The 16,535-nt window shown below is 46.5% G+C and overlaps 1 protein-coding gene across 4 annotated transcripts in view; it reads right to left on the bottom strand.

Annotated features, from left to right (window-relative positions):
* SGCD (sarcoglycan delta) overlaps positions 1 to 15,981 on the bottom strand; it is a 305,266-nt gene extending 289,285 nt beyond the window's left edge. For 3 of the 4 annotated variants that reach the window (XM_079319422.1, XM_079319421.1, XM_079319426.1), the window contains exon 1: positions 9,754 to 9,922. The gene's annotated coding sequence lies outside the window, so the exon portion shown is untranslated. Of the gene's footprint in view, positions 1 to 9,753; positions 9,923 to 15,963 lie in introns of those variants that run through there. The other variant, XM_079319423.1, reaches the window with a different exon arrangement.
* Positions 15,982 to 16,535: the final 554 nt, after the last annotated feature.

Below are 16,535 nucleotides of genomic sequence, written 5' to 3'. Positions count from 1 at the left end.
ATGTTTGGATAAATTGTATTAACTGGGCTGCAATCTGCAGGAGACTTCTCTCATTTCCATCTGCCCTGGAAGCAAAGTTATTTAATAAGACGTTGACCATTCAGCTCACAATGTGCTATAAAATTTTACCTTTGGTCTTATTAGGGTAACAAATGGGAAATATCATACAAGGCTTGAAATTATGGAGTAGATTAGACTCAAATTGCTTCATAAGTTAGAGAAGAAAAAACACCCTCCAGAGCCATCTCCTATCCCAAAAAGGACAGATTCAAGCTAGCTGAACACTGTATTTTCTATTTCCATATGAAAAGTCCTACATTCTGGTTTTTTCCCCTCTACAAGCTGAGGGAAAAAGCAATTTTTATGTATAATGAGCATACATAGGGAGTACTAAGCACATTGAACATCTAAAATACCAGATAATAGGCTCAGGTTGGGTTTGAGCACCCTAGGTCCATCAGACAGTTTATGCTGTTGTAACCCAAAGATTCAGGTCCAAACTAGATGAAAAGCCAAATTCAAGCAGATCAGAAGCTTCCCATAATTAAAGGAAAATAGAAGGGCCAAAGAAGAAGAGTTTTGGTCCCTGTAACAGCACCTTTGTTTAGCACAAGAAGGACATGAAGACCAAGGGGTTTTGTGCCATTAATGATAAAACAGCCTTTTCCCACCTGAAAATCAAATCTTTTCCTGAAGAAACAATAGGCAGGGATGGAGCCAGTCACAATGAGGCAGCTGATCTGTTACATCAGCAACATATTCATATTTTCAGCCTATCCTTAAAAGCATAATTTCCACCCCCACCCTAGGTTTTCACATCATGTTCATAAGAAACCAACCCAACTGCCCAGGATATAAAATTGGTAGAAACAATTTTTTACTCAGTTCTTGAATCTCCCCATAGCTCTTAATGCCTCTTCTTCTCCATGAATCAAAAATACAATATAATAACAAAAATCCTGGCTTGCTGGAAATTCTAACACTGAGAAAATTCCTACATAGAAACTATTAATTCACAAAATCATGTAGGAAACACTTCTATTGTTTACAAAGCTTCCATGCTTTGTATTATTTTTCAAAAGATTCAACTATTTCCACAAACACCAGTTCAGCCTCACAGGCATTATCCCCCTTCAACCTTTCAAGTGAAGGCAGTTCATAACAGTGCTGTTGAAAATAAAAAAGAATGAAGAAGTTTAAGTGCACCATTTTTCAATATCTGACTCAACTATAATAACTATAATATCCTCCATGTCAGTAATAAGACGACTGTTAAACATGATACTTAAAATCATTCACCTCTGACTTCCCAAAGCTCTTTCAGGAAATACCTGTTTCCAGAAAACTTCATTACTGTAACACACCGGAATCAGTGTGTAGGTGCTTTTTGCCCAAACCAATAAAATACCCACCTTTAAGATTATTTTGAAATAGTGAAATGAAGCATGCAATGGTGTATAACACCAGCCTGCATAAAGGCCACATCTGCCAGATCCTCCAGTCTGGGCAGAGGAATTTGGAATTACCTGTTGCTCAGCAGGCAGAAATCCACTGATGAAGTCAGACAGAAAGAAAGGGAACAATGAAAACAGGGTAAAAAAAAAAAAAAATCTAACAGATTTAGTTTTCAGACAATTCAACCAACACTTCAAATCTTTTACTCACACCTTCAAAAACCATCATCTGTAGGTAATTAATTACTGCATGCCTGACTTCACTCTGTGTTTTCACTGACACCAGTGGCAATAGGATTGGCCTATTCCCTATTAGCAAACTCAAACCAGTAACTTGCTCTTGAATATCTCATTCAGATCTAATACCTCCTTTTAAATATCCATTGCTGCCAGAGCATAAAACAATCAACCTATCAAAGCACTGCAGTTTCATCATTACCTCCCCAAAATTAATCATGTTTCAGTACATGCAAGGCAAGTCTTTTGCAGCACACTGGTAAGAAGGAACAGATAAAGGTGGATTTCCCAGTGCCCATATTGAAACAGTAATAGAGCTAATGATTTTGTGCAAACCTCTAGTGCAAGCTCTGTGAAAAAACTGCAGAATAATTCAGTTCTTAAGGAGCAATGTGTAAGCAGAAAACTGAGCTGCACCCTGTGAGGGCTATGATTCTTCTGTGGTCTCACTGAAAAAAAATAGTCAGGTTAGAGTAAGGTAAATTCTTGCTTGAAAATTTATTTTGGCTTCACTTCTTCAAGAAGTCACGTATACTAAATAAAAAATTTTGAAGTTGCAGTATCTGTGAACTTGATAAGGTAAAGCTGCTAAAATTCAGGGTTACTGTTCTACCTGAGCATGACAGTAACAACAGTGAATTTTATCCTCCTTCAGACAGATAGTACAAGGCAGAAAATCCACTTACATCCCATTTACAGCCATAAAATAAGTTGCAAGAGGAGCGAGGCTGCCCATGCTGACACCTAAAAAAAAGTTTATGCTTTTTGCATAAACGATTTGGTACTTCAAATATAAAGAGAGACATTGGCAGGTTATTTTGTAAGCCATGGAAAGGCTCTCATACCCCAAGCCATGGCTATGCATTTTGTACCTGAACAACTCTGCCTTCAGCTGAAGCTTCACTGCCCAGCTCCACTATCAGATGTCACACTTGCAAAAGCCCAGAAGTCAGAATAAAAGCTGGGGCGTTGCTGCCAAGCATGGTTTTGAAAGACTTCAAAAAGTTACTGGAGCAAGACAAACTGCACAAGATTCTTGCAGAAGAAGGCAGGCCAGCAGCAGCCCAAGAGCTCAGAGAGGCTCCCAGTTAATTAGCTGTTTGCTATGGAGAAACGAGGCTCTAGGAAATGCCCAGTGCTGCATCCTCATTTGTGCTTCTCTCTGATCCCTACAGCAGAAACTCAGTCCTGAGTGCAGCAGAGCTCATTATCCAGCAGAGACAAACTCTCCTGAGCAGAGAGGTGTTTCTTGGGCTGTTAAACAGCATCAGCTCCATCTGGCCACCCCTCTGCCTGCCCTAAGCAGAGCACAAGAAGCCCATGCAGGTAGGGCCTGGCACAGCTTGGCTGGAATCAGGGATGGAGCCTGGTCTCTAACAAGGATGGAACACAGACCCTTCTTCATAACTGGTTTGGAGGGAAGAACACAAATAAACCCAGAGCTGGCCTTGGTTTGACTTCCAGTGCAGCAGGTAGGAAAGCCTACATCAACTGGTCCTGCCTGGGTGACCAGCACCTCTCAGCAATGCTCCTTTTGCTTTCCTAACAGCACATTCCCCTGTCTAAAAGAGAGATAAGAGCCTTATCCTCACCCTCTGTGGACTCTTGGCTCATGCTTTAAGAGAACACCTTTATTTAGGAAGTGCCCAGTGCAGCCAGGTCACACCCTTTGTTTGGAGAGAGTTTGGAGCCTGCTCCACTTCAGCTGCCTCTACCAGGGCAAACAGCTTCATCTGCTCCACCTCCTCAAGCCCTCAGCAAATGGCACCTCACTAATTTTGGCACTGTAGGAGCACTAACACTCTGCTCTGAAGAGCACAGCCCCAAAGCCAACCACATCACCCTCACCAGGTCTCCACAACATTGATTTGTTCAATCAAATTGCAGGGACCTCCCATTGTTTGTTTTTTTCCCATTTCATGCTTAGCATCCTGCTTTTATCTGGTAGCATTTTAACAGCTGTTTTCTTATCACATTAAACCAACATCTCTGACAAAAAGCCAATGTCCAATTCTCCTGGATTTCCTCACAGTATGCTACAGGGGAGCAAATCTCTACTGAGCAAAGCTGTCTGTTAGCCTGAGCACAGGTTTTGTTCTTTAAACAAATATGTTTCCCATCTTCATAAACCCCCAAACAAACAAACAAATACCACAAACAAACCCAACCTAACAAAACTCCATAACTGTCACAATCTCACAATCTTCTGTTCAAATTTCACCCCCCCAAAAAAAATAGCAGGCCAGGCCTCCAGCCAGTGGCAGCACTGGCACAGTGCCTAGGAAAGTAATGGAGCTGCACTGATTTACAACAGTTAAAAATCTGACCTGGAGATGAGTCATGGGCTTTACTTGCTGCTTGAATTGCAACTAATTCAAAGGGTTTGGGTTTGTTTTGTTTATCTCTGGATGTGTTGTAAAGCTTCAGTCACTAAAGGTCAATTTCAACATTTCATGGGTATTTAGGAAAGCTCCTGAATATTTAGGAAATGCTTGAGTGTATGAGATTTTTCAAGCATGCTGCTTCTTGGATTTGGACTCATCTTTTCTATCACAGTCACACACTCTGCCATATGAAATAGTCCATTAACCTACACATCGAGGCAGCGACTTTTGATCAAGAGATGAAAAATCACAGCTTAGCTCTGAGCCTCAAAACAAGAAGAGACGAGATAAAAAAGCATCAAGGAGGGAGAGAGGCTTTGGGACTCTTCTCCCTGCTGTCTGTCAGAGAAATGTGGCTCTGGCTGTTTCTGGGTGCCTTCAGCATTATGGTCTCTTCTCCCTCTGCTGAGCAATCCAAGCACTACAGAGAGTGACAGAGCTGCCTGCAGCAAGAGGTTCTTCAGTCGTGTCAGGATTACACAGGAACAAACTTTTATTTCTCAGGCTAACAGCAGAAAAAAAGTAAGAAACAGGCAGAGAGGCTGAGCCTCCTGCTGCCTGCTTGCCCACAGAGATGTGCACTGAGCTGGGCTGGGGCTGCTGACACAGGGCTCAGCTCCAGGCTGGTGAAAGCATCTGCTGATGTGGGGAAAGCAGAACCTGGCTGGTGACCCACCAGGGACACCCCTGGAGAAGGCAGGAAGCTTTTGAATTAATCATTTCCCCTTGCTGCTGCATTGCCAAGGAAAAAATGAGACTGACTAACTGTTCACATGGCTCCATGCAAGAGCAGGTGAAGCCTCTACAGCAGCATTTCATCTGCTGGGGCCATCACAGCAAATCTTGGCTCATCCCAACAGTGGGAACACATCCCTGGATGTGGCCCCAGCACTGCTCTCCTGTATTCATGGTAATTCTCCAGCACCCAGCCTATGGGACTCAGAGGGGAAATAATAGGTATATTACCACAACCCAATACTATCAAGCTTACCATTTTGCAATGCATTAGATTCAGGGAGCTTTCTATGCAGCACTACAATCTTAAAAGCATCATTAATTCAAAAAATAAAAATAACAGAGCTCAAATATCCATATCAGATTCTAGGGTTAAACTAAGTGGCAATCCTGAGATTTTACAAAGTTTTCACCTGGACAGAGGAACCACTATCCTTCCTTACTAAGCAGAAAAACAGATAATAACCCTAGGGCTCCATCTTTAGTGAAAAATAAAATCCCTTATTTCTCAAAGACAAAAAAAAAAAAGAAAAACAACCCAATACCAAATCCCTTTTCACTAGCTCTATCCAAATTCAACAGAACAGCAGCTAAAAATATGTCAGAAATCAAGGTGCGAGTGAAGAAAAGAAAAAAGAAAAGGCTTAACACCAGAATGGCAAGATTTCAAGCGTGACCCATTGCCTGGTAATGTCAATGGGATCCTTTTGAACCGTTTCCAAACAAGTCAGATACAGCTCACCTGACGTGACTTGTTACTGAGAGCAGCTGATGGGGGTAGAGAGGAAGAAGGCAAAGAATTCACACAGATACAGGAGTCATACCAGCCCTTGATCAGTGGGTGGGGGAAAGTATACTTTTACTTCTTTTAAACATTTCCCCCCAAAAGGAAAAAAATAGCAGCCTTCCCATAGGATCCATCTTAAACCCAGGCAGGGGGGGGAATATAAAGAGTAGCTAAAACGTGATTATTTTTTCAAGGTTATCTAAGCAGACATTGCAAAGTCCTTTATGGTGTTTAGTAATCTACTGCCCCCCCAAAAAGTTAATATGTTTTCAGACTACTCCAGGTATATTCAGCAGAAATCTGTTATTAAAATCAATGAGACAAGCTGTTAGCTGTAGGTTGTGCTGGAAAAGCTGCAGCTGAAATGCAGAAAGCTCCTGTGCTTTCACTCCACATCCAACAATACAAACATTTTCAGTTACCTCATAAATCAAAGTTTGTCATTAAGCTGCACCTAAAGTGCTATCTTGCCCAGGCCTCTAAAAGTATCGAGGTAGCTGCTAATTATTTTTTTTACAATCACTCAGGAAACATTTGACAGGTGAAGAAACCATAGGCTGGTGCAAATCCTCTGTGACTGTTGTGGGGTCAAAAGGATCGAGGCATTTGGTGGTGGCCAGAGACAAATGGGCTCAGAAAGTGACAATGTGTGTGAGCTTTCACACTGAGACACTTTCCACTCCAAGCACACCTAAGGGACTTGATGTAAACTGGTAACAGAGCCTGAGATTCACACAAATGAAATAAAAGCAGGAGCAGACAATGAAGAAAGTTAATTTTTCACCCAGAGAACTGCAGTGTTAGAAGATTGCCCTGGAGGATTTAATCAATGAAAGTGAATCTTGTATATTTTTCTCCAGTATTCCCAAAATAAGTCAATAAGATGCCAACAGTCTCTCAGTACAGAGAGACTGTTTTCCAGTAAGCTTGAGCTAAAGTCTTTATCTAAAGAACTAAAGAAATGCATTATGATTTCAGAGAAAAATAGTAAGGAAGGAAACAGAAACAGCAGGATAACCTGACAAGGCACAATAGGCTTTCAGAAAAACTTTTTTACTTCTCTTATTCCTAAGGACAATTGGAAGTAAATAAAAACTACTCAAAACCAGACATTGCTGGTGCACCAAAATACCTGCAGCTGTCCTGGCCTTTAAGAACAGCAAAACATCAGAAAAGTGCACACAATTATCAGACAGTATCTAAAGGCATTTCCAGATCCAGAATCTCCTCTCCTGTGAGGAAAATGCATCTACTTGTCCATCTGCTTCACCATAAAACCTTCCCATGCACTCAAATGATTTCTAATAACCCATCACCCAAGGGATCTGAGCAGGAGAGCTGGGTCCATATACATCACCCAAAATAAAGAGCAACAGATCACATTACATAACACACTTCAATTATAAACACCTGAATAAATGCCCCTGCCTGTCTGAGCACACCAGCTCTCTCTTGGTCAAATGACTCAAGTCCTAAATCAATTTACAATCCCACCTTCAGCTGGAGCTAATAATCTGTATTTCTGAGCATTAAAGAGGAAAAAACAAAACAAAAAAACCCAAAACAAAACCTCCATAATTTCCCCTTTGTAATACTCAGTTTACATGCACAAACCAGAAGAGCTGTCACTTCAGTTTTAAAAGCTTTAAGCAAAATTAGCTGTTCTACCTGTAAAGCAAAGAGGTGCAACTGAAAAACATCAAGGGCATACTGTCCATGACTCTTCAAAGTGTTGGAAGTTTCCAGAAGGCACAATAAGGATACAGTCAACATCCTCAGTACATTTCAACACAAGAATTCCGAGGACTTAAAGGAGCAAAGGCAAAGGTAATTTCTCTGTGACAAGAAAATTATTGCAACAGTTGTACCTAGGCTAATCAAAGGGTTTGGAAGCAAAGCTCACCCTCTGTATTGCTGAGAGGTGATGCTCTGAAAACAGCTTTTAATACAAGGAATCTTGTCAGCCTTGTTTCAAAATAATGGCCCTTATTTTTCCATTTATCAGTATAATTTCTTCCTCAAACTGCTATTCAAAAATACAGCTCTTCCTTGGTGGAGGAACAAAACAAAAACACAGCTTGAAATACAGGAGCGGATTCCCAACAGATATACATCAACATGAGGAGTCAATAAAATTATGTTAATTTATGCCAAATGAAAGCTAACCAGGATTTCTCTCCTTTGAGATGAGGCTGGGACGATTACGGTCATTTAGAGCAGATGCTAAATCCTCATCACACAGAGCAGGAGAGCTCGTTCCCATGCCCGTGGAATGTCACCCAGCAAACATCTGGTAGCAGGAGGAGAGCTCAGTTCAGCACACTGATGGAGCAACGTCACTGGCTGACCTATTCTGCCCAGCACACAATGGAGAGTTGTTCATTTTTCTTTTCAATGAAACGCTATGCAAGTGTTGATTTAATGGTTCATTCATCAACTCCTCTGAATATTAAGCAATTCGTTTTGACTTAATTTGAACAATTCAATTTTACCCATCCTTTCTCCCCTTGAAAAATGTGAATTACTGCCCAGAGAGAAGCTGTTTTAAAAGTTGACTTAACAGGAAGCACTTAGCTCCATGGGCTTTAAACCCTTTCACAGTCTGATACATACTTATTCCAGAGTTTTTTCTTATCCTGTTACATACTATACCTGAAATTCACAAATGCTAAAGCAAAGATACTTTAACAAATTCTTAATACTGCGGACCTAAAGGCATCTTCTACATGAGCTATTCCCCAAGAAGACCACCAGAAAACAAAGTGCATTGCCAACAACCGTGCGAAATTCTGCAAAACCCGGGCAAAGGAGCCTCTCATTGAAAATCCCTTACTTTTCTTACAAAGTTCGCATTACCGGATACATTTTCTCAACAGGGGCAAAACGCCGATCCACGCAGGAATGCACTGGAGTTGCAATCTCACCTGTAAGCAGCACCTCGCACCTCCGAGTCCGCATCCCGCAGGGCTCCCACGGCCCCGCTCCGCAGCCGCGCTCGGCCCGCGGGTGCGGGCAACCTGCCGGTACCGGGACAGCCCGGCTAAAGGGAACCCTGCCGGTACCGGGACAGCCCGGCTAAAGGGAACCCTGCCGGTACCGGGACAGCCAGGCTAAAGGGAACCCTGCCGGTACCGGGACAGCCCGGCTAAAGGGAACCCTGCCGGTACCGGGACAGCCCAGCTAAAGGGAACCCTGCCGGTACCGGGACAGCCCGGGGTGCGGGCAACCTGCCGGTACCGGGACAGCCCGGCTAAAGGGAACCCTGCCGGTACCGGAACGGCCCGGGATGGAGGGAACCTGCCGGTAGCAGAATAGCCCGGGCTAAAGGGAATCTGCCGACACCGGAACAGCCCGGCTACAGGGAACCCTGCAGGTACCAGAACAGCCCGAGATGGATGGAACCCTACCGGTACCAGAACGGCCCGGGATGGATGGAACCCTGCCGGTACCAGAAACAGCCCGGGATACAGCGAACCCTGCCGGTACCAGAACAGCCCGGGATGGAGGGAACCCTGCCGGTACCAGAACAAACCGGGATACAGGGAATCCTGCCGGTACCAGAACAGCCCGGGATGGAGAGAACCCTGCCGGTACCAGAAACAGCCCGGGATACAGCGAACCCTGCCGGTACCAGAACAGCCCGGGATGGAGAGAACCCTGCCGGTACCAAAGCAGCCGCGACCACCGCACCTGTTGGCCCGCGGTCCCCGCCGCGTTTCCCCGATCCATCCCGATCTGTGCCCGTTTTCACCTGCTGCTCGCAAGTGCCGGAGCCCCTCGCCGCATCCCCTCCTACATGCCCGCTGTTAACATTCACCCTGGCAGCCCCAGCCCCAGGGACACTTCCAGAGCCCCTTCCCCACGGGAGCTCGCCCCTCTCAGATCCTGAGCATCCCCCGCGAAGCTCGGCCGAGCCTTCCAGCAGCGCCCGCCCGCTGCCGAGAGACACTTTTCCCTCCGGGAATGCCAACACGGAGCCACCGCGCTGCGAGGGAGCGATGCGAGGGAGGGATGCGAAGGAGGATGGAGCGATGCGCGGGGGACACCGCGACCGGGGAGCGCCCGAAGGGCCGCGTCCCCCCGCGAAGGGCAGCGCCGGCCAGAGCCCGAAACTCCGGCAAGTCGGAGCGCGGGGCCGGCCCGCGGCGGCACTCACCGGGGCGGGGGCGGGCTCGGCCCCTCAGGAGATCATGCCGGCGGAGCGCGGGGCCGGCGGCGGAGCGGCTGCTCCGGCAGCGGGGGCGCGGCGCTGCTCGAGCCGCGGCGCAGCAGCCGCGCCGCCCCCGACACGCGGCCGCGGCGGCCCGGCCCGCGGGGGGCGCGGAGAGGCGGGCCCGGCGCTGTGCCCGCCCTGAGCCCGGCGCTGTGCCCGGCGCTGTGCCCGCCCTGAGCCCGGCGCTGTGCCCAGCCCTGTGCCCATCCTTGAGCCCAGCCCTGTGCCCATCTTTGAGCCCAGCCCTGTGCCCGGCGCTGTGCCCATCCTTGAGCCCAGCCCTGAGCCCGGCGCTGTGCCCATCCCTGAGCCCAGCCCTGTGCCCAACCCTGTGCCCGGCGCTGTGCCCGCCCTGTGCCCATCCTTGAGCCCATCCCTGTGCCTGGCGCTGTGCCCGGCGCTGTGCCCGCCCTGAGCCCAGCCCTGAGCCCGGCGCTGTGCCCGGCGCTGTGCCCGGCGCTGTGCCCGCCCTGAGCCCAGCCCTGTGCCCGCCCTGAGCCCGGCGCTGTGCCCGCACTGTGCCCATCCTTGCGCCCAGCCCTGAGCCCGGCGCTGTGCCCGGCGCTGTGCCCGCCCTGAGCCCGGCGCTGTGCCCGCCATGTGCCCATCCTCGAGCCCAGCCCTGAGCCCGGCGCTGTGCCCGCCATGTGCCCATCCTCGAGCCCAGCCCTGTGCCCGGCGCTGTGCCCGGCGCTGTGCCTGCACTGTGCCCGCCCTGTGCCCATCCTTGAGCCCAGCCCTGTGCCCGGCGCTGTGCCCATCCCTGAGCCCATCCCTGAGCCCAGCCCTGTGCCCGGCGCTGTGCCCAGCCCTGTACCCAGCCCTGTGCCCGGCGCTGTGCCCGGCGCTGTGCCCGGCGCTGTGCCCGGCCCTGTGCCCCCCCTGTACCCAGCCCTGTGCCCGGCGCTGTGCCCCCCCGTGCCCGCCCTGTGTCGCCGCACCCGCGGCACGGACAGTGACAATGCCCAGCGGAGCGCCGCTGCCTCCTCCTGTGTCTCTTCCTTCTTTCCCTCCCCTTTTATTCCTTTTTTCTTTCACCCCGCTTTTCTTCTTTTCCTCTCTTTTTCTCCTCCTTTCAGGTAGCTGTAGAAATGGATAGCATCTCTTGTGAACCTCCTTTTCTCCAGGCTTAACACTCCCAGCTCCTCATTAAGGCTTGTGCTCCAGACCCTTCACCAGCCTCACTGCCCTACTGTGGACATTGCTTTCTTCGTTCCTCTTTTTTTAATTGATTTTTTCCTCCTCCTCCTTTTTTTTTCCCCCCCACTGTTCCTCCCTTTCCTCTTTTCTCCCCTTCTCGCTATTCCCCCTCATTTCCCCATCGCTCTTTTTCCTGCCCCCTCTCCCTTTTTCAGCCACCTCCCCCATTTCCCCCCACATTTCGTAGAACCTCAGAGTCGTTCAAGGTGTGAAAAGACCTTTACGATCGAGACCATCAAATCCAGCGCTACCCCAGCACTGCCAAGCCCACTGCCCAAGTACCCCATCTTCACATCACTTAAATACCTCCAGGGATGCTGCCCTCACTTGTGCTCTAGACCCTTCGCCAGCTTCACTGTCCTAACTGTCCTACTATGGACAATGCTTTCTCTGTTCCTCCTTTTTTTAATTGATTTTTTCCTCCTCCTTCTTTTTTCCCATCCCTCTCCCTACCAAAGCCTTTTAGCAAAGCAGACTGTGCCCAGCAGCCAAGTAGCAGCAGGGACTCAGCTACCCAGAGTGGTACAAAGGCTCCAGCAGCAGCACAACTCATTTTCCCTTGGAGTTCCATGTGCTGGAGAGGCAACCAGTGGAAATGGGGTTTTTTTTCTACTCGAAAAAGTTGGTTGTTTTGCAACCGTATGCAAATGCTTTGGTTCTAGCAGATGGCAATGAGTGCTTTCCGTCCACATTTTACTCTAGAGCTCAGTATCAAAGTAAAAAGAGTTTGCAATAAGCTCAGTAGCTACTGACTAGTGGTGGTTAGGACAGTTTAAACTTGTGTTCAAGGAGAACTTTCCATCACATGTCCAATTGCTGCTCTTCCCTTCCTTCTGTGGGTCTGGGACTCTCCTTTCCCTTGAAATTCCAAGGAAGTGCCAGGTTTGGTTCATCAAAGGTTTGTGAAATCATTTCCCAACTAAAGAACAGCTACACCATATAACACTACACCAGAACCTCTACACATGCACTCCTTCCTGTTATACATTATATTAAAAAAAAAAAAAAAAAAAAAATCATCTTATCTCCAGATTAAAAAAAAAACAAAACAAAACAAAAAACCCTGAAGAATTCTGACAGACCAAAAGAAAACAAGAGCACATCAGCAAAACTAGCAAGTATCAAGCACTGTAAATTTTATCAAGCAAGTTTGACTTATGGGTCTTAATTTTATTTTCTGTTATTCTCTTAACTTTAGTACTTCCCTTTTTTAGTACTTCATAACTGGTGCTGTCTTTTGCTTGCACTGGTTTGCAAGTGGATTCAGTTGGCCAGCAATGGCAGGGAATGTTATTTCCATTCAGTTACCGGAAAAAGCAATAAAAAAAAAAATGTTTCCCTAAGGCCTCAGCCCACAGTGATGAAAAATCCAGACCAACAAACATATTTTGTTAAAATCAGTCTTATGTGTCCCGTCTTTTCCCACTGAAAAATAAAAGCAGGAAAACAGTCCACTAGGCAAACTGAAATATAAATGATGGACCCTTCCCAGCTCTAAGAGTTTTATCCCAAATATATCCCCAAGCTGGGAAGAGAGTGACAGTGTGTACTCCAAAAGTGGGCAAGCCCTAATCACATTTCAAATGTGCCACATACAGCCATAGCTGAGATTGTTTAAAGTTATGGGGTCAGTGACAGCAGCAGCTGCTGCTCCTGACCTCCAGGGAATCACAGTCCTGGGTTAACACAAACTCTTGTCCCTCCATTCCTCACTGGGGTTACTGGGATTTGAGTGGTTCTTGGAGCTGCTGCAAAGGGTTCCCAGTGCTGAGCTGACCACTGGCAGGAGTGGACCAGAGAGACATGTAACACAAGCAAAGATAAAATAACTGTTCCTCTAAGAGATTACTCTACTTATTTTCCCTGCCTTTAGAAAGGAACAGCTGCTACTCAGGTTTGCCAGCACCCAGAACTCAAAAATTGTGAGTGAGAGACTCAGAAATAGGATGATTGTCTGTAAAACAGACTGATGTTGAGGGAAAAAAAAAAAAAAAAAAGAAAAAGCCTCTTTTCATTTGGCCTGTGATTACTAAGTCTGCAGAGATCCTTTTTTCAAGCTTTTTCCTTGGTCCTTGAGGAGCAGAGATCCACTCTTTTTTACCCCCTTTTTTAAATGAATGCTGGGATTCTAACATAATCAACTAATTCCAGGAGCTGAGGCTTCAAGATAAAAAGAAAAGTATACCATGTCACAAAGCTCACAATGCAATCTCATTGCATTGGCTTTGGCAGCAGTTCACTTGGCTCTGGAAATAATAAAGTGGGAGACTGAAATGACAAACAAACCGGAGATCCAAACCCAAGAACCACCAGGGAATGCTAAGCAGATGGCCAGCAAAAGACCAGCCCAAGGAATTGCTACAGCCTTTGCAGCAGGATTACTGACAGCATCCACTGTGGTGGCCTCCTTCCTATGAGCTTGCCTGGCATAGTTTGCATCTTGATGTCCTTGTAGAGAATTAAGAGGAATAAACAAGCTAAAAAGATCTCTCAAATGCAAATCATTTGTGCATCCTCTAATACCAGATAGGGAGATCCAAGGGTGTTGGAGAGCCCATGGAAGGGGCAGAGCCAACATTACATTTCTGTGGCATTTTGTGTCTACCTTGTTTGAATTGTTCAATGAGCTATCACCAGAATATTATTGGTGTGTGCTTCCAGCAGGCTCCTATTGAAATGTCTGCTCTGTTTCAATATGCCATAATACTGATTTGTCAAGAGAATTTATTTAAAAGAATTTACAAAATGAAGCCTATGCTAAGCAGGAGCTGGCACAATGGAAACGAGATTTTGGGATGGCCTGTAAGTATGCAAGTGTGAGCATATGAAATCTCATGTAGTGATTGATTTTCAGAAAGAGGAAAAAAAAGCTTTAAATTATATTGTCTTCTGTCATATCCAGTTTGCTCAGCAGTGAAAACCACATGAACATCAACTATGGCCATTTGAATGAAGCAATGTGGCAAAACACCCTGCAAGCTCCATCAAGACTGAGCATTTCTGCTTATCCTCATTAATACATTGCTTTACTGGAAAACAGTTATTGTGGAACAGGTTTCAGACTGCCAATCCCAGCAGATTCTCTGTGCTGCCAAGTGGGATTTGTTTTTAGTCTATGTCCATCCCCAGCACTTAGCCAAGCTGACCTGTCCTCTTGTGCTTCTCAGCTGCTTTCTTCAATTTTTACTCTTCTTACCAGTCTAAAAATGCAATGTTTAACCCTGGCTAAACCCTGCATGCTCTCCTCACACGGATCAGAATTTTGAACTTTGGACTCAATAGGAAAAGTTTTTCAACAAGCACCTGGAGCTAAAACCTACCCACCATATTTGTGGGTGTTGCCCCATTACCTGGCAGTTCGAAATAAGCAGGATTTCATCATTTGGGGATGACAGTGAGTTAGAGTCTCTCATGCAGGAATGCAGAACTCCCATCCTGTGCTCCCAGCCCGTCTGCTCACAGGCTGGTGCATCACTGGAGCACAGCCAGGCAGCCACAGAAATGCACTGAGTGAATAAGGTCTTCCTTCCCTATCAGCTAATAAAGATAATTACAAAGGCCAGCGTATATTCATTTGGGTTCTGTCCTTTTCCCACTCAAATTAATGTTGGTTTTGCCATTGATGCTGATTTTAGGAGAAGCTGGCTCAACATCAGGGAGCTATAATTAGGTTGTTTCTGCCATCTTCCCCATAGCAGCCAAGGGATTATGGCCTAGCCAGGAATCAGCACTAACTCAAGGAGCAGCCAGGTATCCTGGTAGTGACTCTGGTGGGCTCCAACACCTCCTGCAGGAGCTCAGGCAGTGACACCCCATGACAATCCAAGTGCCACCTCCACCCCACAACACCACAGCCAGGCTCCCGGCTGTGCTCACCCCTCTGGAACTCATTTGCCAAAACCAGCCCTAAATGAGGGCAGGGAAGGAGACACACAGAGAAAATCCTTATCCCCTGGGGGCCCAAAGTCAGGGGATGGCAGCCCTTGGTGAGGATGCTACACATGCTCACACCTGTGTGGCACACAGTGCTGTCCTTAGACACTCCCTGTGCAGGCTGCCAGGTTTTTATCCCCTCTCCACAACACCAAAGTTGCTTGTTTTCAATATTGGTGATGCCACTCGAAAAAGTCAGGGGGAATCCATCACAGCCTTGAGGTTATTGTGGTGTAACGAGCAGCCCTTGTACCTCATTTTTCAGCAGTGCGACTCAGCCCTTACAACTCCATTTCTGTGCTGCACTGAGGCAGTGGCTCAAAGCAAAGCTTGGGGGCCTTTTCTGCAGCCCAGCAGATCAGGACCTCTATGCACAGGTGCAGATGTGGATATGTAAATATAATATACACACAGTTATCCTCCATAGTTTCCCTCTGAAAAGCAGTATTTTCCTTTTAGCCAGTTGTCTACCCACAATATGCCTGAACACAGAGACACACAGACATTTATCAGCAAGGCTGAAAAAATGAAAAACCTCCTCAGCCACACTCCCACGGAGCACACACAGCACCCTGATTTCCACACACCTTGGAAATACAAACAGTTCCTCTCTTCTCGAATTCTGCCACTACAATAACTTTGCAGACAACTTTGCTCACTGGACTTGTTTCATGGTGGGAGTAACTACCAGCAATAGCTCGCCTGCTCCTCAGAGCAGTCACATGCTGGGATTGCTCATATGCCATTCAGATTCTCTAACAACTGAGAGAGAGAAAAAAGGAGGGGAAAAAAGGCAACTATTTCTAACAGAGACACATTCCCCTGGTGCCTCTGCCTCGACTGCAAATGCTGTTACTCTGATTTCTAACTGGTCCATCCCCACCCTGTTTCTATAAACACAAAGACGACTGTTTATAACTCTAAACTCCCTGCCAAGGCAAGCTGCACACAGGAGGGAAAAAAAAAAAAAAAAAAAAAAAGAAGGAATGGCAGATTAAACAGATCAGCTCTGATTCTTACCTTCAGAAGCAGACTTCGTTCAAAGCCCACAAATACTTTTACTTTGCTGTTAGTCTGAGCTATTTTTAGGCTCCCTCTGGGATGCCATATAGGGAGACCAGCCCCCTCCCTATCATTACTAATCTGCTGAACATAACAGCAGGACACCTGCTGCTGGTGAGTCATGTTTTGTGTGGAGCTAATGGTATATATATAGGCAAAACAGAAAGACAATTGCTTATTTCCCTACCTACCCCATGTGTTGTTTGTTGCTCTAAGAAAATTAAATCATTGCAATGAAGAGAGTGTAAAGAAGACAAATACACAGGAAAATTAATGTTCAGTTTCAGACCAGAAGCTCTACAAGTGCACAGCAGAATGATGCTTGTTTGGGTTTGTGGTGTGTGTACCTGTGTGTACATGTTCGTGCACTTTTGCACCTGCACGGGGTGATTGTGATTTTAGAAGCTCCTGATCTGGTGCAAACAAGTGTTTTCACTGAAAACAGGAATGGAAATTCAATTATTCTAATTCTAAAGCTCCATCCCCAGCCTGTCTTCCCTTACTTACTCACAGCAAGAGAGAATGAGCAT

This window comes from Erithacus rubecula (genome assembly GCF_903797595.1).
Source record: "Erithacus rubecula genome assembly, chromosome: 16".
NCBI classification, from domain to species: domain Eukaryota; kingdom Metazoa; phylum Chordata; class Aves; order Passeriformes; family Muscicapidae; genus Erithacus; species Erithacus rubecula.
This window is presented reverse-complemented; position numbering and strand designations above follow the sequence as displayed.